This window comes from Felis catus, chromosome A3, assembly GCF_018350175.1.
Source record: "Felis catus isolate Fca126 chromosome A3, F.catus_Fca126_mat1.0, whole genome shotgun sequence".
Classification (NCBI taxonomy): Eukaryota; Metazoa; Chordata; class Mammalia; order Carnivora; family Felidae; genus Felis; species Felis catus.
Genome location: NC_058370.1, coordinates 28,772,548 through 28,798,790, shown reverse-complemented (window position 1 = coordinate 28,798,790; position 26,243 = coordinate 28,772,548). Strand labels below are relative to the sequence as shown.

The 26,243-nt window shown below is 53.2% G+C and overlaps 1 long non-coding RNA gene across 1 annotated transcript in view; it reads left to right on the top strand.

Moving 5' to 3' along the window:
* The first annotated feature begins 15,085 nt into the window (after positions 1-15,085).
* Positions 15,086-26,243, top strand: part of LOC109498050 — a 26,642-nt gene continuing 15,484 nt past the window's right edge. Inside the window, exon 1 of the long non-coding RNA XR_006595297.1 lies at positions 15,086-16,070. This is a non-coding gene — a long non-coding RNA (uncharacterized LOC109498050). The remainder of the gene's footprint in view (positions 16,071-26,243) is intronic.

Here is a 26,243-nt window from a genome sequence, read left to right as displayed (position 1 = left end):
AGGACCCGCTTCGCTTGTGCTTCTCTGGGCGGGGACTCCCTGACCAAGCTTTCGAGGTGCTGATCGGCCTTCACAGCGGCAACGATAACGATGATGATTCTCCCAACGTCAGCCGAGCCTTCAAAATGCACCCCGACTCTAAAACAGGCCAGGGCCTCCACTGCCATCACCTCCCACTCCGGGCGCCATAATTGCACTTGGGTGGTCACTGGGAGACTTCTCACTGGCCTCCTGCTTCACCTGGTTTCCGTCCCATCTGCTGTCCACACAACAGCCAGAGGGATCCCATTAAAACCGAAGTTTTGTGGTGTCACTCCTCTGGTTAAAATCCTCCAAAGGCTCCCGTTTCATTCACAGTTGACGTCAAAGTCCTTACGTAAGCGGGCACGGGGGTGGCTCAGTCGGTTGAGCATCCGACTTCCGCTCAGGTCATGATCTCACGGTTCGTGAGTCTGAGCCCCGCGTCGGGCTCTGCGCCGCCAGCTCAGGGCCTGGAGCCCGCTTCCGATTCCAGGTCTCCCTCTCTCTCTGCCCCTCCCCCACTTGCATTCTGTCTCTCTCTCTGTCTTAAAAACAAATACACATTTCAAAAAAATCCTTACATAACCATCCCCTGGTGGCCCTCACCTCCCACTTACCTCTCTGACCTTATTTCCCATCATTCTTGATCACTCAGCTCTGACCACCCTGGCCTTCTAGATTTCCCACTAATGCTGTGAGCACCCATGCCCCAGGACCTTTGCACGGGCTGCTGTTCTGCCGGAAATGCTTTTCTAGATAATCACACAATTCCTTCCATTACCTCCTTCGGGTCTTCCCTCAAATGTCACCTTCTTATTGAGGCTTCCCTGAGCACCCCTCTAAAACTGATCGTCACCTCTACTCCTGACCCCTCCTAATTTTTTTCTCCATAAGATAGAGCACCTCTATATACCTTATGTTTTACTTATTTATTAGTCTGACTCTCTCCTGAGGTGTGTGTTTCATGAGGGCAGGAACTTTCGTCCTCTTGCGGACCCTTGAGATCCCAGTACCAAAAACACCGTCTGGTACGTCTTACCAGCGCAATACGTCTTTGTTAGGCGAGTGAGAGACTGATGTCATTGACCGTCCCATGTCTGGCCCTGGACTTCAGCCACCTTAGCACGTCTAGGCAGCCCGCACCGTGAATTCTGATGCTCGTTTTCACTTTATTCAGTTGCGAGAAGTTCTCGTGACCCGTCACCAAGTTCACTTGCCTCTTTTCAGTTCCGTCTGCCGATAATCTCTTCGCAAGAATTCTTCCTCTCTTTTTAGCACTTTCTAGAACTCCCAGTCAGCTCTTTTGTTTTTCAGGGGTTCCTTCTCTCTTCCTAAACTCCTTGCCTGTTTGTGTATATTGTCCACCTTTTCTTTTCTTTTTAATTTAATTTTTTATTTCTTAAAATTTACATCCAAGTTAGTTAGCATCTAGTGCCACAATGATTTCAGGAGTCGATTCCCCGGTGACCCTTACCCATTTAGCCCCTCCCCCCTCCCACAACCCCTCCCGTAACCCTCAGTTTGTTCTCCAGATTTATGAGTCTCTTCTGTTTTGTCCCCCTCCCTGTTTTTATATTATTTTTGTTTCCCTTCCCTTATGTTCATCTGTTTTGTCTCTTAAAGTCCTCACAAGTGAAGTCACATGATTTTTGTCTTTCTCTGACTAATTTCACTTAGCATAATACCCTCCAGTTCCATCCACGTCGTTGCAAATGGCAAGATTTCACTCTTTTTGATTGCTGAGTAATACTCCATTGTATAGATATACCACATCCTCTTTATCCATTCATCCATCGATGGACATTTGGGCTCTTTCCATACTTTGGCTATTGTGGATCTTGCTGCTATAAACATGGGGGTGCATGTGTCCCTTCGAAACAGCACAGCTGTATCCCTTGGATAAATGCCTAGTAGTGCAATTGCTGGGTCGTAGGGTAGTTCTATTTTGAGTTTTTTGAGGAACCTCCACACTGTTTTCCAGAGTGGCTGCACCAGCTTGCATTCCCACCACCCTTTCTTTTAATTGTTTTTTTCTAATAGTTATTTTAAAGTCCTCATTTGCTAGTAGATGATCATTTATTGAGGACTGTGTGTCAGGCATCGGGCTAATGACTTTTATCTCTTCGACACGTTGATTCAGATGAGAAATTTGAGGTTTGACAGTAGGAGGTGATCTGCCTGCCCCAGGTCCCCTGGCCAGGACGTTACGGGCACTGGGGTTCCAACCCCAAACTGGCTGTAGAATTTTTGTTTTATCCAACCCTGTTAGCCCGACTTCAGTCAGGAGCTCCCAGAGACCTGGACTCAGCTCACCGATTTATCCACAAAGAAGGATCCAGGTGGCCTGTCCCCATGGCACCTCGGTGCGGCCAGGTCTCTGAAGAGTGGAGCCGGCTCGGATTCCAGCCCCTCTGTTCGGCCCCGCAGACCCCCACCATCTGGCCCCATCCACCTTTCCCTCCCATCCCCAAGGCTTCCCAGCAGGGTGCCAAGCTGGTCCCCTGTTCCACCAGGATCACCACCTGCTTTTCTCAGCCTCCTCACCCCTCCCTAAACCTCCTTCTCTGTCTCTCTCATTCACTGATTCACTCGCTTAACATATATTTCACTCAGTGTAATTAACTCCGTAAAAGAGACAGGGTAGAGAATGGCAACTTCTGGAGCCCGACAAGCAGGTCTGAATTCTGGTCTTTTACTTACCTGCTGCGTGATTTAAATAAGCACTTCAGCCCTCCTGTCTCGCTTCCCTCATCTGTAAAGTGGGAACGACGGGAGGACCTGTCCCCGAAAGCTGCCGTGAGGGTTCAGCCAGTCAGCCTAGGTATGAGTATAGACCAGGGCCTGGCACTCAGCCAGCTCTGGGCGTCAAAGATTGACATGGGGACTCAGAAGTGACTCAGACATGGCCCTACCCTCTGACGTCTCTCAATCCCGGGAGCGTCAGGCATGTAAACCCAAGCCTTGGGATCAGGGCTCGAGATGGTTCCAGCGCAAGCCCGTGGAAGCCCGGGGAGGGGCCCCTCCTTTGCCCGCCTTTCTGGCCGCTCGGCCACTCGGACGGACAGACCGAGTCACTGGGCTGTGAAAAGTCCAGCTGGCCAGGCCATGGAGGGAGCCCCCTCCTGCCAGGCCTTCCCCCGGCTGCCACCCCAGCCATCACATTTGCTGTCGGAGGCCAGAGAGGAGACTAAGCCCTGCAAACGCGCGGCTGAGACCGAGGCTGTGCCCGCAGACAGACACACGGACGGGGAGCACGTTCCGACCAACAGACGTCTGCAGACCCAACGTAATGACAGCTCATGCATTGCTCTTAGCGTGATCACGGGGGCAAGACGAGGCTTCCCACACACACTCACCCCCCGATGTGGGGGGCTAAGCAACCCCCCACTTAACTCCAGACTCCCCCCCCCCCAGGCTGCGTGACAGGTGCGCTCAGACGTACCCTCAGAGCACACACGTTGTGTGCACCTGTGCCCGGCTCCCCCCCCCCACCCCCGCCCCATCCCGTTGACACACGCAGTTGTGGAAACGTCACACGGGTTCTTGCAGAAACCAGCCTCACCTTCCGCCGACTCCGCACAGGCTCCTCCCCTCTTTCCTCTGGAACAACAGCCCCAGGAGGGTGGGCTACACCCGCGTGGTGACCCGGGGTGCCGGGACTGGCTCTCAACCCCTTCCACTTTCCTCCCCGGACTGTCAGGCCCTCTGTTGGTAAGAACCCCAACTTTACAGTCAAGCCCGGCATAGTACTTTCGGCTGCCCTCCTCCTTGTGAGGCAAGTGACTTCACTCGGCTGAGCCTCCCCTACCTAGAGCACGCCCCCAGCCACAGTGGCCTCCTCCCTCGTGCTGCGTGCAGCACCCCAGGGACGCTCCTGCCTCAGGGCCTTTGCACTTGCCTTTGCCTGCACGGCTCCACATGGCTCTTCCGCACTCACCTCCTTCAGGTCTTTGTTTATATGTCACCGTCCCAGCGAGGGTCCTGGTGACTTCCCTACTTCAATTGCTACCCCTCCTCCCCATACCTCCCCTGCCCCGCCGGCCCCGCCCTGTCACTCTCTTACATTTATATGTAGCATTGGTCCCCCACGGACAAGTTCTATTTACCAGTTTATTGCTTGTCTCGCCCCCTAAAGTGTAAGCCCCATGAAGGCGGGATTGTTTCTTCACTCTGGTGTCTCTGAGCCCAGAACAGTGCCTGGCGTGGAGAATGAGATTCACTCTCACTCTCAAATAGGGACGGTGGTAGCCATACCCCGCCCCCCCCCCACTACAGGTGGTTGGCAGGGTAGGTGAGAGAATCACATGGGGATACTCACCACAACCTCGGACCTCTTTTCAAAAAAAAATCATACAGGTGGGAGCGCAGGGGTGGCTCAGTCGGTTGAGCGACCGACTTCGGCTTGGGTCACGATCTCGCGGTTGGTGAGTTCGAGCCCCGCGTCGGGCTCTGGGCTGACGGCTCGGAGCCTGGAGCCTGCTTCGGATTCTGTGTCTCCCTGTCTCTCTGCCCCTCCGCCCCCCGCTCATGCGCTGTCTCTGTCTCAGAAATAAAGAAACATTAAAAAAATAAATCACACAGATGCCACAGGACGGGCCCTGTTCTCCACTGGAAGTCTCAGGCAGTACCTGGGGGTCCTGAGTAAACCACGAAAGAGCCCCTTCCACCCTCTCCCCTTGGCTCACTGTTGTACGCCTGGTGGGTATCCTTCCAGGCCTTTCCGGTATATTCACATCCACACAGATGTAACAAATACTGTACATCAGCGGGGTCCTCTTTCCTTCCTTCAAAAACGGTTTCGTGAGCACCTACTACGTACCAGGTATTGTTCGAGGGCATATAAAAGTGAGATTCTGCCTTCCGGAGTTGACATTCTAGTAAAGGAGACAGCAGGTAAGTGTACAGGATTGCTTCGGGTGGCGATAGATGTTACGAAGAGACACAAGTCCAGGTAAAGGGGGGAAGGAATGATGGGAGGGGGGATTGGGGGTCATGAGTCCATGTGGTCGGGGAGCCTCGAGGAGCGGTCATCTGACCTGAGAGTTGGCGGACGAGGAGGAGGCAGCCCTGTGGAAATCGGGGGCAGAGCCTTCCCGGCAGAAGGGACGGCGGTGCCAAAGCCCTGAGGCTGCCATGAAATCAGTGGGTTGGAAAAAGAGCAAGGTGGCCAATGGGGCTAGAGCGGAGTGGGGGTGGGGGGTGTGGTCAGAGAGGTTGGGGTGCAGAGGCCAGGGGAGGGGGTGCCGTGGGGGTCGCAGTGAGCAGGAGGTATGATGAGAGCTGCCGGCAGGCGCCGAGTAGAAGAAGAAAGGCTTGGGGTCTTCCTACGGGGATGTGCGTGCGTGCGAGCATGCGCACGCGGGCTTTTGTTGGGATAAAATTAGCACGACGTGAAATTGGTCATCTTAACCATTTGCAAGCGTAAGGTCGGTGGCATTACGTATCAGTGTTGGGCCACCACCGCCGCCATCCGTTTCCGGAACTTTCCTCTTGAAAACCCAAAACTCGGTCCCCCAGAAACGCTAACGGCCCATTTCGCCCCTCTCCTGGCCCCTGCCAGCCACCTTTCTGCTCCCCGTCTCTCTGGGTTGACTCCTCGGGGTGCCTCATGTGAGTGGGATCGTGCAGCGTTTGTCTTTTTGTGACTGGCTCATTTCACGGAGCCTGACGTCCTCAAGTGCCCTCCATGCTGTGGCCTGTGTTGGGACGTCCTTCTTTTAAAGGCTGAATAATACTCCCTTGGGCGTGTACCCCACATTTTCTCTAGTCGTTCGTCCATCCGTGGGCACTCGGGGTGGCTTCCGCCTCCTGGCTGTTGTGACTAACACTGCTGTGAACGTGGGGTGCAAATGTCTGTTCAACCCGCTCTCGGTTCTTTGGGGTTTATCCCCAGACGTGGCATATTGGTGGTTCCTGTGGTCATTCTCTCACCTAGCATTCGACGAAGGGCATCCCGGGGCTTTGGGGGAAAGGGACCCCGGGGAAGGGCAGAGGCAGGGAGATCTGCAGGCTACTGTCCTCAGACCCATCTACAGTGGCACCGGAGGTCCACCTGTCCCCTTCACGATTCAGGGCACTTTGACTTTCGTGCTTTCGCCTACCTCACCCCAGCCCTGGGAGTCAGGGGACAAGGCTTCTGATCCCCTTTGAACGAATAAGGATGAGGTTCGGGGCAGGGATGGCGGGCAGGGGGGCGCGCCTCAGTCGGCTGCCTGAACCCCGGCCTGCCTTGGAGGTGACTGCGATGTGGGGCTGGACCACGTCACTGCGTATCTCCCTCCGGTTCCCCACTCCTGCCAAGCAGGGCTGGGTAGCTGGACAGCTCACGGCCAGAGAGGTTCTGCTCATCTGTGCCAAGACACTGATGGGCCTAAAATCCAACCTGGGGCATCCCGCGGCCCGGAAAGCAACCGGAGGCAGCGTCCTAATTAACTGCCTGCCGCCTAGGAAATCCATTCTGTCACCCGAAGCTGAGGGGGCTCACCTCCGGGGACCACCGGCTGCCCCGCACCAAGGCTGGGGTGTCTCTGAACAGGTTTAGGAGCCCTGAAACCGTGCACCCCTCTTCTGTGCCTTCTGAGGCCCCGTGACACCAGTCCGAGGGCATACCCCCAGCCACAGGCCACCGTAAGACATCTGCTGAGGAAAATGAACGACTGAGGAAACCAGGATTCACCGAGTCCTGTACACATGCCCAACCCCGTCCTGATATCCCAGGGATGAGGGTATAGTGGGGCCACCAGCAGAAGCTCCAGGGCGGGGGCGAGGGTGGCGGGGAAACCTGCCCCAAGGAACACTGGGAGAAAGTGCTGAAGGCAGGCCCACCTGACTCTCAGGCTCTGTTTGCCTCTGTCCCGCCCACCTCCCCTTTGCACCCGAGGGCAGCAGGAGTTCTGACCGGAGCCACGGGAGGAAGTCCCTTCCAACCTGGCCCAGGGTCTGTCCTGCATGAGGGCACAATTTCAGTGGCTTCCCTTCCAAGGGACAGTTTGTCCCTCCTCCCCTCTTTTTTTTTTTTTTTTTTTTTTTAACTCTTTGGCCGATGAAAGTTTAGGGGATAAAAGGAGGAAATTCTGCTTCCTTGGCCCAGGTCTCCCCGGGGCTCCCCTCCCCCTCTAAACATCCATGTCCCTCCTCTCCCTCCCTCCTCTCCCTCTTCCCTTCCTCCCCTCTCTCTTTCCCTCTCCTCTTTTTGCCCTGTCTTACTTCACCATAGTCACATAAACCTCCTCGCTCTCCTCCACACGGGGATCATCCCAGGTATGATCTTTGCCTCAGGGCCTTTGCACAGGCTGTTCCCTCTGCCTGGAGCTCTCTAACCCCTGATTTCACTCTGGCACCTCCTTAAGATCTTTACCCAAATGTCACCTTCCCAGTGAGGCCTTTCGGCCCCTCCCTGGCCTCCCCACCCCTCCCTTCCCTGCTTTGTTTTCCTCCACAGCACACAGAGCCATTCTTTACCTGTTGATCTTTCGGTTACAATACAATTCGTTTACTGGTTACCTTTGTCTGGATCGTATAGTATACCCGGGAGGGCAGGGATTTCTGTTGTCGTGCGCTGCTGTGCCTCCAGTGCCTGTGACGGTGTGCTTGGCACGGTGTAGGAGCTCAACAAAAATGCCCTGAAGGCACAAGTTCACGGGCCATCTCTCTCCACCGCCATGGCCGGTATCCGATGACAGCCCACAGTCGTCTCTCCCCTGGATGCTGCCACCGCCTTCATTCTGGTCTTCCCATGTCCGGTGTTACCTACCCCATGCAGACACTTTCCTCCCAGCAGCCAAGGTGAACTTACTAAGATGTAATTCTGACCAGCTCGTCTCCTGATGGAAACCCTTGAGTGGGTCCCGTCTCACGCGTCATGAAACCCACAGCCCATCACGTGGCCTGAGAGGGTCCTAGCTGATCTGGCCCCCAGTTGCCCTCAGACTCCTCGTTTGCCCCTCACCCTCCCCTGCAGTGTCCTACTTGGGGCTCCAGGAATGCCCTGCTCTGACCTCAAGGCCTTTGCACCCACTGCTCCTGATGACTGGACGGTCCTTCTCTCCATCCTTCCACGTGCAGCCCCATCCCATCCCACTCAGGCGACTATTGCCTCCCCGGAGAAGCCTTCCCTGACCACCCTTGATCTCTCTCTCGACCGAGTCACTCATTTTGTCTTATTGTCTCCTTGGCCGGGTCTCACCATTCAGAACTGCTTGGTTTGTGCCTTTGTTATCTCCCCAACTGGATCGCAAGCTCCTTGAGAGCAGACCCTTGTTAGCTTGCTTCTCAGAAGAGCTATCTGGCACATGGAAGGTGCCCGGCACCTGTTGGTAGAGTCGATGAAGGCCTCTAAGTTCGTGTAGGCATTTTTCTCATCACCCCTCCCCCGTCCTCATGAGCTGGGGATTATGAGGCCCATTTGACAGAAGACAAGACTGAGGCTCGGAGAGGTCAGGCAATGGGCCTAGGTCACGCAGCTGGTGAGGGAGGCATGTCTGTCTGTCCTTTTGTATGTTTATATGTGTCTCTGGGTGCTCAGGTGCCTTCTGTGTGCTTCTCTGGACACCCGAGCACCCCTCTGGATTTCTGCCTCTTTCCCAGGGGCTGCCGTGTGCGTCTCTCTCTTCTGTGTGCGTGTGTGAGTGTCACGACTTTCAGAGTGGCTGTCCTTGTGTCTCTGTGTGTCCCTTAGCGTGTGGGTCTACCCCCTCCAGCCCTGTTGGCTCTCCGGGCCTCCGCTCAGTGGCCCGTCTCATTTCCCAGGCAACCCCAGTCCCCTCCAGGACTTCAGGGGCCCCCCGATCTCCCAGCGGCAAGATTCCTGAGCTCCTCGGCACCCAGGAGCCGGAGCAGAACAGAGGAACCGGCAGGCACCGTGCACCCCCGGGGCCCCATAGACCCCAACCTTTGGATCCCCACCACCCCCCCAGGAGCAGCTCCCGACTTAAAATTGCCAATCCCAGATGGAGCTGCCTGGAGTCCGCACCAGGCTGGTTCCCATGGCAACGTGGAAGCCGCCAGGCCGTGCTCATAAAACAGGTCATAAAGCAGACAGATGGAGAAGTGGGGGCTGCAGGGCTGAGAGATGGGCCCCTTCTTGCAGAGGCCTCCCCGTCCATGGGCCCAGAACTGTCTCTGCCCCCCACCTTGTGCCCCTGGGGAGAGCTCCCGCGTCTCCTGAGCCTCGGTTTTCTTCTCCATGAATGGGAGTGAATCTGTCCCATAGATCTGCCTCCGGGTACCATGTTGCCTGGGTTCAAGAAGGCTCCGGTGAGAGGCCCAGGAGGACGAGAGCCCAGGATTCAGCTCTCTGAGCCTCAGTTTCCCCATCAGTGTAACAGAGACCTGAGGGGACACACCGTAGGGAGGGAAAGAAGCGGCTCTGATAGAGGACTGTGCCTGCACCCAGCTCTCCCTGTAAGCTGTGTGACCTTGGGCAAGCGGCATAAGTCTCTGAGCCAAACTTGTCCACCTCTCAAAGGGAGACCAGAAAGTCATAGGGTTTTTGCGAGAATTCAATCCAAGGTAGTAAGACATTTAGCACGGTGCTTGGTCCAAAGCCCGGCTGGGGCTATTAGTTAATAATAACAGCTAATAGTAAAACAGGGGTATTCTGTGCCAGGCGCTTGTCTAAATGCGTTGCACGTAACAATTCACTTCATCCTCCCAAGTTACAGTTATTCCCATTTTCCGGATGAGGGCACCAAGGCCCAAGAGGCTGAGCCACCCGCTGCAAGTGGGGCAGCCCCCCGAGGAGAAGCCCCAGTTTAGATCCGGACTTCAGGCACTCTGGGCCCCAACTTTGTACTGCCTCTCGCCCCGGGGCTCCTCCCACCCCTCCCTGTGGCACCAGTGAAGAGGGAGGGAGGGCAGCGTGGGACTGCCCTGGGGTGCGCCACGCTGAGGGATCCGTGGGTGCGGGGGAAGGACCGGGGAGGCCAGCTGTAAGGATCACGGGGACTGTCTCCTTCCACACCCCGTACTCCCATTCCTCAGATGGAGAACTGGCGGCCCAGAAAGGGCTAGCGACTCGTGCGAAGTCACACAGCAAGGCAGCAGCTGCTAGGGCTCTAACTCAAGCCCTCTTTCCCTGAAGCCAAGTATTCTATCGACAAGTCCTCCTGCTGCCCAAATACCTTGGGCCACTGAGCCAAACTGAGGAGAGAACAAAACAATAGCAATAATTTTGGGCTAGTAATCCCCACAGGCTGTGTGCCTAGGAGATACCGGGTGCGGGGCTGTGCCCTTTACACGTAGAAGGTAAAGCCCCAGAAGGTAGAAGGTGCACATTATTCTCATCATTCCCATTTTAAAGATGAGAAGACTGAGGATCAGAGAGGTAGTGGGATTTGCCCCAGGGTCACAGGGCTGGACAGCTGGAGAGCAGAGATGGGGACTCCGACCTGCCGATCCCCGAGCCGTGCACCAGAGCCCAGATCCCCAGTCCTGGGAGCTTTCTGCCGTGTCACCCTTGGGGGTGCCCACGGAGGTGGCCTTGGACTGGCCGCAGCCAGGGCCCAGGGCAGACTCAATGCCAGCGGGAGCAGGATGGGCAACCGGCATTTCCCTATTAGGTTTTTTTTAAAAAAACAATTCATTTATTTATTCAATCATCCACTCGACAAACATTTACCAAGAGCCTGTTCTGTGCAGGCAATATTACAGGCGTTGTAGACACAGCAGTGAACAAAACAGGCGGTCCTGGCCCCACGGACCTCGCGTCCGAGTGGGAAGAGGCAGACAATAAACAGAGAAACAATAAAGATGTGTGTCAGGTGGTGGTAAGTGCTATGGAGGAAAAAAAAAAGGGGGCGGGAGGAGGGGACAGCACACAATGGCGTCAGAGAGGCCTTCTCTCAGGTGGTGACATTTGAACAGGATCTAGAGGTGAGGGCACGAGAGCCGTGCGGGGACACCCAGAGAAGGGTGTATGGCCGAGGAAGGGGCTAGAGTCAAGGCCCCAGGGTGGGAGAGAGTCTGGCAGGTCGGAGGGGCTGCTGCAGAGCTGGGGAGGGGAGGTGTTGGGGGGGGGGGAGTGGGGTGGGGGGGCCGGAGGGGGGTCGGGCCTGGCCGGCAGCAGAGGGAGATGGGAATCGTCGGAGGTTCTGAGCAGAGGAGTAGAATAATCTGATTTCATTTTTAAGAGGTTCCTCTGGCTGCAGGGGTGAGGAGGTGCTGCAGGGGCGAGGGCAGAGGTGGCTGGAAAGTTATTACAGCAAGTGCAGGACGGAGGAGGCTGGTGCCTTGGGAGTGGAGGAGGCGGTGAGCAAGGGGCCCCCTTAGACACGTGTTTTTTAATTGAAGTCTCGTCGACACACAATATTATGTGAGTTTCAGGTGTATGCGTCGTGATCCGACATTTATACACGTTACGAACCGCTCACCGTAAGACCACTTACCATCTGTCACCGCACGGCATTATGACACTATTATGGACTAGATTCCCTACGCTGCGCTTTACGTCCCTGTGATGTATTTATTTTATAACCAGAAGTTTTTAACCTCCTAATGAGAACCAAAGGTTCCGCCGCAGGCTTGGGTTTGGAGAACCCTGATCCGGGAGGACTCTGGGCCTTTTGTCTGCAGGAAGAATGCAGTTGCCAGTCACGGAGGCGGGGAAGGCTGCAAGCAACTGCGGGGTTGTGCTGGGGTTTTGCGCACCTCCATCGGTTTCAGCCTCTCTCTATCCCAGTGATCGTCACACTTGAGCAAGCATCGGTCACCTGGGAGACGTGTGAAAACCCAGAGTGCTGGGCCCCACGGCCAGGGGTGTCTGTTCAGCGGGTGCGGGGCAACACCCAAGACTTAGAAGTGCTCACCAGTTCCCCGTGGGTGCTGATGCCGCTGATGCCAGGATTTCATCATGAGAACCACACGAGGGTTACAGCCAAGGAAACAGGCTCACAGACCTGCCAAGTTCACATGGCTGGAAGGTGACCGGTCATCAAGCCCGCAATTGGGCCAAGACCTCTGGGGTCCTTGGCTGGCTTCCGGTCCCTGATGGGGAGAGAAGGGAGCTCCTGGGAGTCTACCCCCAAGACCCTCTTCACGCCCTCCCCACCCCAAGACCTAGCCTCCCTCCCACCCCACCCAAGACCTAGCTTCCCCGCCCAACACACATTCAATGTTTCATCCTAAGGAAAGGACCCGGCAATCCTCTGGTCTCACGGTTGTTGACGTCACAGGTGCCATGACAACGCGGGGGAGCAAGGCTGGGGCGCCATGTCTGTCTTCTCCAGTGTCTCCACTCCCTGCGCTTGAACCCTCCTGGCTTAGCTGAGCCCTGCGCCCACGAGGAAGTCCAGCGAGGTTCGCTGCGAAACACGGCGTCCCCGGCCCTCCCCTTGGGTACCGCCTGCCACGTTCGCTGGCCACAGTCATTAGGCGCGTGGCCCAGCGTCGGCGTCCGCCTCTCCTCGTGCAGGGCACGAGGAGGGATCGCGCTTTCCTGCCCTTGGAGTTGGGCGTGGCTGTGGGGCTTGAATTAGCCAGACACCCGCGGCGCGTGGAAGGGAAGCATGCGTCTTCCCAGTGGAAGCCTTGAGAGCGGTGACAGCCTCTCATCCCCACCCCTGCCGGGGTGACTGGCCAGCTTGGGTGCCTGACCGAGGACAATACGGAGGAGAGGCGCTGCCGGCTAGAGATGGACGTGCCACAGGGTAAGAAACGAACCTTTGTGTTTTCCAGCCGGGCGTTGGCAACCTTCTCGGCCAGATAATGAGTGCTTAAGCTCCTCACAGCCACTCGACGCTGCCACTGGAGCCGCGGACAACGGGGGCGCGAACGAGTTGCTTGTCGCTCTGCTCTGTCGAAACTGTGTCTCCAAAATCAAGTGGCCGGCTGGCGGGCCCAAAGTTGTTCACCTCGTCAGAAGCCTTGGGAATTGGGGGTTGTGTCTTTTCGCATCGTGACCTAGCCGGACCGCCTACTCCACGTTCACGAGTGACCTCGCCGGTCTAGGCAGCGGGACCTGCTCACGCCGAGCGTAGGGCAGTAAATAAGGATAACGCATCTACCTTTGGCTGGACACCTTGTGGTTTTCCTCCTGGATCCCCTTCCCACCCTTCTCCCTGCTGTCTGTCCTGAGACGCTGGCCTTTCGGGAGCGTGCCGATAACCTGGCCTGTTCTCCAGCATCCAGTTGGATCTGGCCCCTGGGGAGCCCTGGCAGGCTATGGGAGGAAGGAGGGTAAGGTTGGAGTATTTATTCCGCAGCTCTCCCACCCCCCTGCAGGGTCACCTCATACTGTCCAACTGAAGACCACAGCCACTGTCAGAGAAGGAAGGGAGGTTTCATAAACTCTGATGTCTGTACAATGTCATGCGGTATCATAATTAGCGTTAGGAAAGAAGAGAGGGAGGAGGAAGGAAGGAATCCTCACGACAGCTTAAGGAAGGCAGGGCCCTCAGCCTATTTGCCAAGGAGGGACTGAGGCTAAAGCTGGCTGGGGCTCTGATAGGGTCTGAGCCCTGGACAAACATCCAGGGCCCAGTGCAGACATCTCTGGTTCAGTCCCTTCCGGGGATACTGCTGGAAAAGGGTCCCTAAAAGCAAGATACAAGTCCTCAGCCAGGCCTAGTCTAAACAGTGGGCTTTGCTATGTGGTCATGGGCAATTGACACGATGCCTCTGTGTCTCATCTAAAAATGGGGATAAAAATACCTGTCTCGGGGCGCCTGGCTGGCTGTCGGTGGAGCGGCCGACTTCGGCTCAGGTCACGATCTCGCGGTCCGTGAGTTCGAGCCCCGCGTCGGGCTCTGTGCTGACAGCTCGGAGCCTGGAGCCTGCTTCGGATTCTGTGTCTCCCTCTGCCTCTGCTCACACTGTCTCCCAAAAATAAATAAAGATTTAAAAAAAATTGAAAAAAAGAAAAAACCTATCTCATGGGGGATTAGAATGTGATGTTTGTTTGTTTAGAGAACGCGAGCAGGGGAGGGGCAGAGAGAGAGAGAGGGAGAGAATGAATCCCAAGCAGGCTCCACGCTGTCAGCACGCAGCCCGATGCGGGGCTCCAACTCATGAACCGTGAGCTCGAGGCCCGAGCCAAAATCCGGAGTTGGACATTGAACCAGCCGAGCCACCCGTGTGCCCCCTCTGGATGCGTTTTCACAGAGCGCTTAACACAGCACCTGCCATCAGGTGCCAAAGAATGGAGTGCCAAAGAATGACAGCTTCCAATCAACAACCCTTGTCATTACCCGAGTCTTGTCTGTGCCCGCCTAACAAGGGCCAGGCTGCCCAGTAGTTAACTGCCTGGGCCCTGGAGCCTGCCTGCCTGGGTTCAGGTCCTGGTTCTACCAGTTCCCAGCTCTGTGGCCCTTGGTACCGCGTTTAAACCTCCTCATGTAGATGAGACCCCAAGTCGTGCCTGCCTCACGGCACCGCTAAGGATCTCATGAACCTTCATGCCAGCCTTGCCCAGAGTCAGCACTAGCCCATGACAGTTATCACTCTCTGCCCTTTGGCTGGGCCGGGCTCTTCAAGGCACCAGTGGGCTTGCTGGAATTACCCCTTGCCTGGGGACAGGAGCCCCGAGCACCCTGCTGTGTGACCTTGGACTATCACTGCTCTCCAAGTGCCTCAGCTCTCCCATCTGGGAAGTGGAGGAAGGTGCGGGTGGAGGGGGCGGGGGCGGGTACCTCTGAGGTCCCTTGCCGCTTGTAACTAGTTGCACACCGGCCACTCTTCTGACCAGGCCCACGCTCCCCCTGCCCTCTGCATGGCCCAGAAGGTGGGGCATCCGGATGTGAGCAGAGTGGGGACCAGAGCCCTCGTCACCTACCAGGGCCGGTGCAAGAGTCACGATTTCACAAACAATACTCTTAATGGCAAGCATCCTTGTACTATTGTTATCATTTAAGTGCTTCCAGGGGGGAGGAAGGCATCGTCTCCCGGGAGTGAGGTTTTCTGCCCTTTCTGGGCCCCCTCCTGTGCACCCGACCCCCCCCCCCCAACCGTGGTAGAGCCCAGCCGCTGGGAGCTCCAGCCCCCTTGACTCCCAAAGCTGGGAGATGCATTCTTCACGGGTGCTACTGAGGCTTTTTTTTTTTTTAACCACCACGAGCTGACTAGTGCCCGAGATGGTTGGTCCCTCCTGCTCCGGTGGCAGCACAAGTGGCCAGGAGTATAGGGGTGTGAGGTAGGGAACCACCAGTATGGAGAGGAACCTGCCGCCTCCAGGAGCTGCTGGCATGTCTGAGGCCGCTGTGAGTCCACGGAGCCTGGACCCAGCCATTGGGTCCACGTCCCGGCCCCGTCCCTCTGTCAGGGCTCCTGCCTTCTGAGCCGCAACCCCCTCTGACTGTCCACCCCCTTCTTACACTCTCATACCTCTCTCTGAACCTCAACCTCCTTGCCGAGTCTCCACATCCTTTTCCAGATGTCATCTTGTCCCCTCTCCGAGGCCTTCTGTCTCCCTCTCTGGGTGTCTGCCCTGCCCCCTCTGCTTCCCTCCCTCTTCCCATAGCAGACCCTTGGTCCGCGCTGGCCGGGCTGGCTGTGGGGGACTGAGCCCTGCTCTGGGAGTCAGGAATCCTGGCTCGAGACTCAGCTCAGCAGCTTGTAACTCTTAGGGGACTTTGTCCAGCTCTGACCCCCATTTGGTTCTCAGTTTCTCTATCTTTACAATAAGAGGGTCGGACCAGATGAGTGAAAGGTCCCTTCCCAACTGGGCAGGGAGGTTTCCATAGAAACCCCAGACCCTGCCAACTGGGTGGGACCCAGGCACTCCAGCAACCTCTCTTCCACAGAGATGGACCCCCTCACCGGAGTTCACTTCCCCTAAACAGCAAGGGCGCTCAGCAGCTGTCTCTTCGGTGTATTTTTGGATTTGCCTTGCTATTGCAAGAGTGGTCCCAACTTCCCCTTCCTAAAGGCAGCAGTGTCTGGTCCCAATGGGCCCTCCTTTGGTCTGGTTCCCACGATTTTTTCCATCTTGCACAATTCAAAACTTCTCCAGGGTGTGTGTGTCTTCTGACATCGGCCAAGTCCCCTCCCCATAGTTCCCCTAGCCGGTGAACTTGTCTCGCCGAGGGCACACAACGCTGCCGCGTGAACTCGCTGGGGTAGGTTTTGGGGACTCTCTGGGTCCAGGGCCGAGCGTGGTTTCTGTGGCAGCCGGGGAAATGTGCCACTCAGCTCTCGTGCTCCAGGGAGCACGTTTGACCGACAGCCCCAGCCATCTTGCCCCAGCTGAGCCCCCGCTTCCTGTGGGCTACTCTCAGCCCCTGACTGTGCGTGATGGGGGGGGGGGGGGGTTCCAAGACAAGGCCATCCTGGAGAGACGCAGCATTCCCCCAACGCCGACTTTGGCTCAAGGACTCCCCATCAGCACGGTCGAGCCTTTCTTGGAACGGGGCTATGGTCTGGGACTCTCCGTATCCGATCGACCTTCTCCCCCACTTGCCACCCCCAACTGCCAGACTTGCATCATTACGGCAGAAGCCTCTCCCTGTTTTCTCCTGTTCTCGCTCTCTCTCAGAATCTCTTGCCTGTCGAATCCAATCTTGACCCCTGCTTCTCGGGGGACCACGCTAACACAGCTATCAACTGGTTGGCCGTTGAAGTTATGTTGCTCCCAGCAAATGGTCACAGGCACAGCTAGTGTTTAATGAGCACATATCATGCATGGGCCAGGCTGTGTCTCCACCAACCCCTTTTGCAACCATCCTGTTTTACCACGAGGAAACCGAAGCTCAGAGAAGGAAGTAACTTACTCAAAGCCACGATTGCAACATGACCGTAGTCTCCAGCAACGTTTTTTGTTCATATCTGTCTCACCCTCTCTACCATAAGCTGGTGGGCACGGGCACCAAATCACTCTTCGTTAATCATTGCACGCCCCTCCTGGGAGCCCCACGTAGTCCCCGGCATGTAGAATGCTCTCGATAAATATTTGCCCAACGTACAGATGAATAAATGAGCAGCCAAAGAGCTGTGAACAATGGCCAAGTGGCTTATCCACATTGCAAAAAGGTTGTACTTAGACTGTAAAAAGAGGTTTTTGTTTGAAAGTCCTCAGCCCTGGTTAAGTGTGAAAGTGCGTATTTGAGTGTCTGTACGTATTAAAAGATATTTAGCTTCTCTTTTTCTTCTCTGTCACCCCTGTTCTCTCCAGACTTAGGAGGCAGAGTAGAGCGAGCATGGAATTAGTCAAATGTACATGTGACTCTTGGCTTGGCCATCCACGACTTTCTGGGTTTCAGTTTGATCCATAAAATGGGGGTAGTAACATCTACTTCCTCCAGTGCCTGGCAGAGAGGGGATTGAGTGGGCACCCAGTGGGTCCTGTTCTCCCACCACCAGCTCCCGTTCGCCCACAGAGGTGGGGCAGAGTCAAGCTTGGGCTGAGGGGGAACGCTTGGTGGCTCCAGTGGCTGCGACATCAGTCCCCAGAGGGGATCAGGAAGCCCAGTGCTGGCAGCCTGGCTCCCTCCCCCCAAGCTGAGTGGTGGCATCCTGCCAGGCTTTTCCAAGCCTGCGGGCAAGTCTCTGGCCCCCGGCTGTCCCAGTTTCTGCCCACAGCCAGAAGGACCAAGCATGAATCACTACATCAACACCAGGTTTCTGCAGCTGCCCTCGGGCCAGCCAGGCCTGACTGGATTAGTAACTGGATCACAGTCCCCGCCCCTGAGAGTGTCAGGGGCTCGGGAACTCAAAGCTGCCTGTCCCTCACTTTGTAAATGGGGAAACTAGGGCCCCAAGAGCTGTGGGGGCTTCCCTAGGGACACACTGGTTCTCAGTGACAGAATAGGAATCAGAATCTACATTTGCTAGCTCCCACCTCAAGGGTTCATTCATTCATTCATTCATTGTCTGTGTCCTAGCTCTAAAAAATATATTTCACTTCTGTTCACTCCCCCCCCCCCCCGCCCCATCCCACAGGCCCAGCCCCTGGGAGCTCTCACCTGGATGGCTGCAGGAGACTCTATCATTTTTCACACAGCACCCAGAGGAGCGTTTTAGAAAATAAAAATTAGATCATGTTACCCATGTGCACACTCTTCCAGTTTCCTATCTCACTCAGAATAAAAGTCCAAGGCATCACTGAGGATCCACGAGCCCTATGGATCTATACTCCTTGCCACTCTCCCATTCACATGCTTGGTTCTAATCATGTTGGCCTCCTCAGTGTATCTGGAAGATTCCAAGTTGGTCCCACCTCAGAGCCTTCCTGTATACTGTTCCCTCTGACTTGCACACTTGTCCCCTAGGGTCCCCATGGCTGGTTCCTTCCTTCTTCCCCATCTCAGGGCAAACATCCCCCCTCAGACAGCCCACTACCCCCCAGCCAACCTCTGCTCTGCCACCCTGCCTTATTTCCTCATAGCACATGGCTTTACCCAGTTACCCTGTTAGCTCATCTGCTTATTTGTTGATCAGTGGGAGCCTCCACAACAGTGGATGCTTCTGAAGGCAGGGGTTTTGTTCTCCATTGTGGCCCCAGTGCCTAAAAGAATCTCTGGCATAGAGTAGATGCTTAACAGATGTTTCTTGGATGGATGGATGCATGCATGCATGCATGCATGCATGGATGAATGGATGGATGCATGGATGGATGGATGGATGGATGGATGCATGAATGGATGGATGGATGGATGGATGGACAGATGGATGGACAGCTGGATGGATGGAGGGATGGATGAATGGATGGATGCATGGATGGATGGATGGATGGATGGATAGATGGATGGATGGATGCATGGACAGATGCATGGATGAATGCATGCATGCATGCCTGGATGCATGCATGGATGGATGGATGGATGCATGGGTGGATGGATGGATGGATGGACGGATGCATGGATGGCTGGATGGATCAACGGATGGATGAATGGATGGATGCATGGATGGATGAATGGATGGACAGATGGACTGACGGATGAATGGATGGATGGATGAATGGATGGATGGATGAATGGATGGATGCATGGATGGATGGATGGACAGATGGATGGATGGATGGATGCACGGACGGATGCATGGATGAATACATGCATGCATGCCTGGGTGCGTGCATGGATGGATGGATGAATGCATGGATGCATGGGTGGATGCATGGGTGGATGCATGGGTGCATGGGTGCATGGATGGAAAGACAGATGGATAGGACAGATAGTTGGAAGGACGGATGGATGGATGCATGCATGGATGCATGGATGGACAGATGGATGGATGGATGGATGGATGAAAACTGCAAGCAATAGGGCTTGGTGGATGTGGATAGAGAAGGACTAATCTTGGGGGAAACTTACAAAAGAAAAAAAGTCTACGTATATTTCCTCACTTAATCCCACATCATCTGTGAGTAGTACCTTCCTCCATTCTCCTAGGCCTCCTCCTCAGCTCTCGTGGCCCCTCTCTAATGTTTGCTCTCTCTTGCCACCGACTCACCCCTGTTTTCAGGAAAACTAATTCATGCTCAGGTGCAATTAGCAGAGCACTCACATTCAAAGGAAGTTTTCATTTTTAGCTGCCTTCAAAGGTTGAAGTCAAATAAATGAATGGCAAATGGTGGAATTTTTGCAACCAGTGAGGTTGCGGGACTGTCCTGACTCCCTGAGATCAGATTCAGTATGCAACTACGCCTCTGTCTCAGGTAAACGTTGGCTGCCTACCCCCAAGTCAGGCTCGACTGCATGGCCTTCTGGATTTTGCTGGTCTCTGTCACCTCACTCCCCTCCCTCGCCCACCACTTTCCCAAGATAAATCAACCAGGTCAGTCAACACGTTTCGATGAAAAAGAAACAAGTTAGTCTTTTGATTCGACAAAGTGGGCCTTTCTTGAGGCAGAGGGGCTGGGGCGGTCGGGAGCATGTGGAATAAGCGTTGCCGGGCCAAGACAAGGCCCCTTTTGTGTCCAGGGACAAAGATAGAGTGTCCCAGCAAGATGGGGCCAGGGCCTTTCCAACACCAGCTCCGGCAGCCGGGATTGGCTGGCCATCAGACAAGTCCACCCCGTGACTGGGCAGCCCAGGCTCCTAGCCACCAGCCACCCCCCACCCCTCCCTTTGGCAAACAATTGGGTGGGAGTGAAATAAATTATGAAGCCGGACCGTCTGCTCTGTCATGGCCACCTGGTACTCATGGAATTAGGAATTCTCATATCCTACAGACCTGGTACTCGAGGGATCAGTGGCCCTAGAGCTTCCACAACCTTTGGACATGAGCAGACTTCTTGGGTTTGGCTCCAGCTCGGGTGACCTTGGGCAATTCACCCCACCTCTCTGTTTCCCCTCTGCAAAATGGCACAAGAGTAATTCACCCTCCAGCTATTGTGTAGATTCAATGTGATGGCATCTCTAAAGAATAAGGCACATGCCTGGCACAGAGAGGGCCCTCAGTCATTACGATGCACAGTATTTCAGTTTATATATCACTTTACATCCATGACCTCATTCTATGCACAGAATGCCACCCCCCGACCCTCTCTAAGGAGGCAGGATAACCATTCCTATTGGCTGAAGAAGAAAGGGAGGCTTGAAGGAAATTTGGAGAATCTGAACCCCTGGGGAGTTGAGGTATTCTGAGAGGAGACCAACAATGTTATGAGTGGCCCCGGCTGACAGCTCGAGAGACGGTAACAGAATCGCCAAGAGAGAAATATCGCGAGAGCCAGAGACTAATGCTAGGTCACACCTCTAGGTCTTTGCACGTGCTGTGTCTCTATAGGAAATGCCATGTCTTTTTGAGGGGAAGGGGGATAGATTAATGGTGCCCTGCCTTTAAGACTCCACTTAGCCTAGGGAAGCAGGAAATTCACTCTTCATTTCATACTGTTTCAAATGTTTGCTGTGTGGAAAAAAATTTTTAACGGAAACATCCAGTTGAATGTGTTCATTCAACAGATCCTTACTGAGCACCTACTACTCATCAGACATGATGGGGTTGCTGTTTAAGACAACTTGGTCAGAGAGAGCTACTGGGGAGGTGACACTAGAGCGGGAGAGACCCAAAAAACAGCGAGGGAATGAATCATGGGAAGCCTGAGGGAAGGGAGTGGCCAAGGTAAGACTCTAGCTGGACTGATGAGTCCTTGGCCAAGAAAAAGTCCTAAAGCTATTGCTCTTACTGATGGGTAAGCCCCAGTAGCCTGATTCCCCAGGCCTGACAGAGTGAACGCTGTTTTGAGGTCCTGACTCTCTTCCTCTTCCTGGCTGTGGTTTCTTGGCAGAGTCTCTTACCCGTGGCCCTAGTAACCCTAGTAGAAGGTGGTAAGAATAGCCTGATCCAAATATTGGGATTGTCCTCATCTGTCCCAGTGTGCTCACAATGGGATCAAAACCAACTCTTCTTCCTTTCCCCTCACCCCCCCCCCCAGCCCAGCCCAGCCCACAGAAGCATGGGGCCTAGGGGCGGGAGGGTAGGGAGAGATAGCCACCAGAGGCCAAGGAGCCCCACCCCATGTCTCAAGAAGTATCCTCCATGAGGCTCGAAAGCTGCGTCCATCTGACCTGGGTCTTGGGGGCCCCCAGAGCAGGGGAGTGCCCTGGCCTTTGTAGATCAGAGACAGGCTGGGCACGGCCGGATGTGGGGGGCCGCGAGCACTGATCGGCATGCCTGGGGCTCTTGTCACCTTATCCAGTGGAATTCAGAGGCTTAGAATCTCAGAGTCCTCGGTATTAGAGTAATAACTTAGAAAGTTATTCTAAAACGTTGCATTAGAATTGTGTTCAAATAATATAGAAATGTCATACCGTCTTAGCAGCTTAGATTAGAATGTTGTGTTACAATGTCTTATAATATTGTATCAGGACGTTATGTAATGTTATGTGTTAGAGTACTGTGTTGCTTTGGAGCATTGATTAGAATGTGGGTTAGAACTGTCCTAAAATGTTGAATTAGAATATTAAGCTGTGTCAGAATGTTATAGTTGAGTGTTCTGTTATAAGACTATATTAGAGTGTTACAATAAAATATCGTGTCGCAAGGTTTCGTTAGCATGTTTTCTTAGGATGGCACGTTGAATCTTAAAATCCAAAGCCAGCTCGTGGAATTGTTGGGTGCTTGGATTGGGGGCAGAGTGATCCCTGGCCTGGGAATCTCAGGAGGCTGGATTAGGGCTCAGCTGCAACCTGACCCTTTCCCTGATTCTTTCTCTCTTGGGGCCTCAGTTTCCCCATTGTTAAGACAACGGCTGTTGAACAGTGTATTCTCTAGAGCCTCCCTCACATTGAATGTTTATGGGGCTCTGAGTGTTGGAATCTTACCCTTTCCCTCCTCCCGGGCAGGAAGTGAGAATTCTGGTTAACAATGAGCTTGATCTTATCGGGAATAAATGACTTTCTGGGAGTAAACAGCTTCCTCACTGACAGGAAAAGTAAGAGAATCAAGTGACCAGGGTGAGAGAAACTCCCAGCAGCCAGAACGAAGGGCCTCCTGCCAACTGCTCACTGTCTTCCTGAAGGCACAGGCGTCCCATCCCTCCCCAATCCAAGGATGAAGCAGGGTCCCTGTCCTCCCCCCCGCCCGAAACACTCCCCACTCCCGCCACCCCCAGCCCTCTCCAGACCCCACCACTGACCACAGTCCTGGGTTCCCCACCACTGACCGAAGGGAGGAACTGCTGAGTTCTGAGCCATCCCTCCCCCACCAGGCTTTGGCCAGACCTGCCTCATCTCACAGCTCTGCCCCTTCCCCCTGTGGGTCAGGCCCCTTTAGAAGTGGGCCTTAGACAAGTGATCTGAGCAAAAATATCCTGGCCTCCTCAACCCCAACCTTCACTGCTCCTTACTCCTGAGAAGAGAAATCACAAGATATCAGGGTGACCTGGGAAAATCCACATGCTCACGCAGACTCTGTTCCATACATTTCCAGGGTTTTCACACGCCCTGTGACCCATGATCTAAGGCACTGAAGGGGTTAAGCACACGTCCCACAGATCAGCTACTAGCTGCGAGTACTCTTGTACTAGAAGCCCCTTCCTCCTCTGAACGAACGTGTGTCCTCCCCTGCAAAGTGGGAGTGAGGGCTTGGAGTTTGTTGGGCCTGGTGGGCATGAACTTGAGATCACATCTGCAAAGCGTTGAGCTCAGTATCTATCAATGCACAAGTGTGCTGAGTTTGTTGAGATCTGGCCACACCCCACACCCGGGCCCTTGCCTCCAGTCTGGAATCTGGGCCCCCACCTCTCCACATGCTCCAGTTTGGAGAATAACATCCATACCCATGGTCATGCTGAGATGGAAGAGGGGATCCATAGGATAAAGGGAACCAGGAGCCCTTGTGCCTAGAAGGCTTCTTCCCTAGGAAGTGAGCCTGATGGTTTTTGCTGAAACAAATCTCTTGATACCTACAAGGTCATCTGAGAAAGCAGACCCAGCCTTGACACCTGGCGTCAAAAGGCTGGGCAAGGTTCTAGCCCCACATTCATTGGCTCACCTCTTCCTATCACATGGCTTTGTTTATCTAATCTGTAAAGCGAGGCTTAAAAAGGCACTTCTTTCTTGGGCCATCCTGGGGGTCAAATAAGGTGATATAACTCTTACATCTAGAAAAGACCATCAGTGGCCTTGTGTGCTGTGGGGATGGAGAGTACAGAATGTCTTGCAGAAACAGAGAAGAAAGGGAAGGGTGAAAGGAAAAGTGGGGAGGGAATGGAGAATTTAGAGAACTGGCCATGTTATGGGCAGTTCCTGGGGCAGTTCCTGGGGCAGTTCCTGAGGCAGTCCCCTGGGCAACTTACAGAAAGAGCCTGTGTGAGCAGTCAGCAGACTTGAGTCTGAATATCAGGTCTGCCATTAGGTCACTGTATGACCTTCAGTGGCCCCCTGCCCTCTCTGGGCCTCAATGTCTTCATAGATACCATAAACCAGTCAGACTGGTTGAACTCCAATGGATTTCTTGCTGTGTGGCCACAAGTCCTTGGCTTCTGGCTTGGCTGGGGAGATTCTAAACACTTTCCTTTTCACCTTCAGATTGGCCATAAGCGGGGGTGGGGGGTGGGGGTTGGGGGGTAGGGGGGTAAGGTGGGGGAAGAATCTTAGACTCCTGAGGTGGGGGTGGGAGGAGGCAACTGGGAGAGCTGAGGACAGCCAGTGGCCAACACCCCTGCCTGAGGGTTGGTAACAATTCCTAGATCCTACTTGGTCTGCTTTGCTGCTGATCACATGCAGGGAGCAGTGAGAATGGAAAGCAGTGCCTGGCACTGGAGTAAAGCAGTGAGAAACCCAGATCCAGTTCTTGCTTGCATGGAACTAACATTCAGGGTGCATAACAGACAACGCATTAGAGCCCTGCTGTTTGCTACATATACGTTTATTATTGTTATAGTCTCTTGTCAAGTCAACACTTTTATCGATATATAATGTCCTTCTTTGTCTCTTGTAACAGCATTTGGCCTAATGTCTATTTTGTCTGATATTAGTACAGCTGCCCCAGCCCTCTTTTGGTTACTACTTGAATTGCCTATCTTTTTCCATCCATTCATTTTTGACCCATTTGGGTTTTTGGATCCAATGTGAGTCTTTTGTAAGCAGCCTAGGATATATTTTTTTTATTAAAATTTTTTTTAATGCTTATTCATTTTTGAGAGAGAGACAGAGTGTGAGCGGGGGAGGAATAGAGAGAGAAAGAGACATAGAATCTGAAGAAGGCTCCAGGCTCCAAGCTGTCAGCACAGAGCCTGATGTGGGACTTGAACCCAAGAATGCAAGATCATGACCTGGCCAAAGTTGGATGCTCAACCTGCTGAGCCACCCAAGCGCCCCTGTTTTTTTAAATCCACTCTGTCTATTTATGCTCTTTGATTGGAGAGTTTAATCCATTTTTATTTAAAGTACTCACTGCAGAGGAAGAACTTACTTTTGTCGTTTTATTGTTTTCTGTGTATGGTATAGCCTTTTTGTCCCTCATTTTCTCCATTATTTCCTGTTTTGTGTTCAGTCGATTTTTTTTGTAATGACACATTTCGATTCCCTTCTCATTTCCTTTTGTGTATATTCTATAGATATTTATGATATCTATAGAAATGCCTATAAAATATAAATCTGCTAATGGTTGTCATGGGATTATGTAGAACATCCTGAAGTTATAACCATCTAATTGAGTTCCTACCAACTTAATTTCAATTGCCTACAAAAACTCTATTCCAATACAGCTATGGTACTGATGTCACAAATTACATGTTTATACATTACATACCCCCTCACATAGATTTATAAGAATGTTTTATTTGTGTGTTTTTTAAACCTTGTAGAAAATTTTTAAAATGGAGTCACAAAAAAATAAAAATAAAAAATGGAGTCACAAACCAAAATTATAATAATATTTGCTTTATATTTGCCCAATTATTTACCTTTCCTAGAGGTCTTTACTTCTACAGCTTTGAGGTGTAGTATCTTTTTATTTCAACCTGAGGGACTCTCCTTAGCAAAACTTGTAGGGCAGGTCTCATGGTAGTGAACTCCCTCAACTTCTGTTGATCTTGAAATTTCTTTTTTTTTTTAATTTTTTAAAATGTTTATTTCTGAGACAGAGACAGACAGAGCATGCGTGGGGGAGGGGCAGAGAGAGAGAGGGAGACACAGAATCCAAAGCAGGCTCCAGGCTCTGAGCTGTCAGCACAGAGCCCGATGCAGGGCTCAAACTCACAAACTGTGAGATCATGACCTGAGCTGATGTCGGTCGCTCAACCCACTGAGCCACCAGGCATCCCTGATCTTGAAATATCTTAATTTCTACCTCACTTCTGAAGGACAACTTTGCTGAATATAGATTTTTTTTCCTTTTTGATATAGAACTCTTAGTTGAAAGGTTTTTTGTTTGTTTGTTTGTTTGTTTTAACACTATAAGTGTATCCCTTCACTGCCTGCTGGCCTTCAAAATTTCTGCTAATAGGCTGATAATTGTATCTGAGGATCCCTTGTATGTGATGAGTCACTTCTCTCATGCTGCTTTCAAGATTTTGGCTTCTGTTTGGGCTTTTTACAGTTTGATTATAATGCACCTCGGTGTGGATCAGTGTATATTCTACTTGGGGGTTGGTTCAGCCTTTTGGATTTGCAGATACATATACTTCATTGAATTTAGGAGGTTTTGGCCATCATTTCTTCAAATAAGCTCTCTGCCCCTTTTTTCTCCTCTTCTTATGGGACTCTCATAATCCACATATTGCTCCTTTAATGGTATCCACAGTCTTTTAGCTCTGTTCACTTTTCTTCATTCTTTTTTTCTTCCCGCTTTTCAGACTCGATAATTTCTTTCTTTTTTTAATGTTTATTTATTTTTGAGACAGAGAG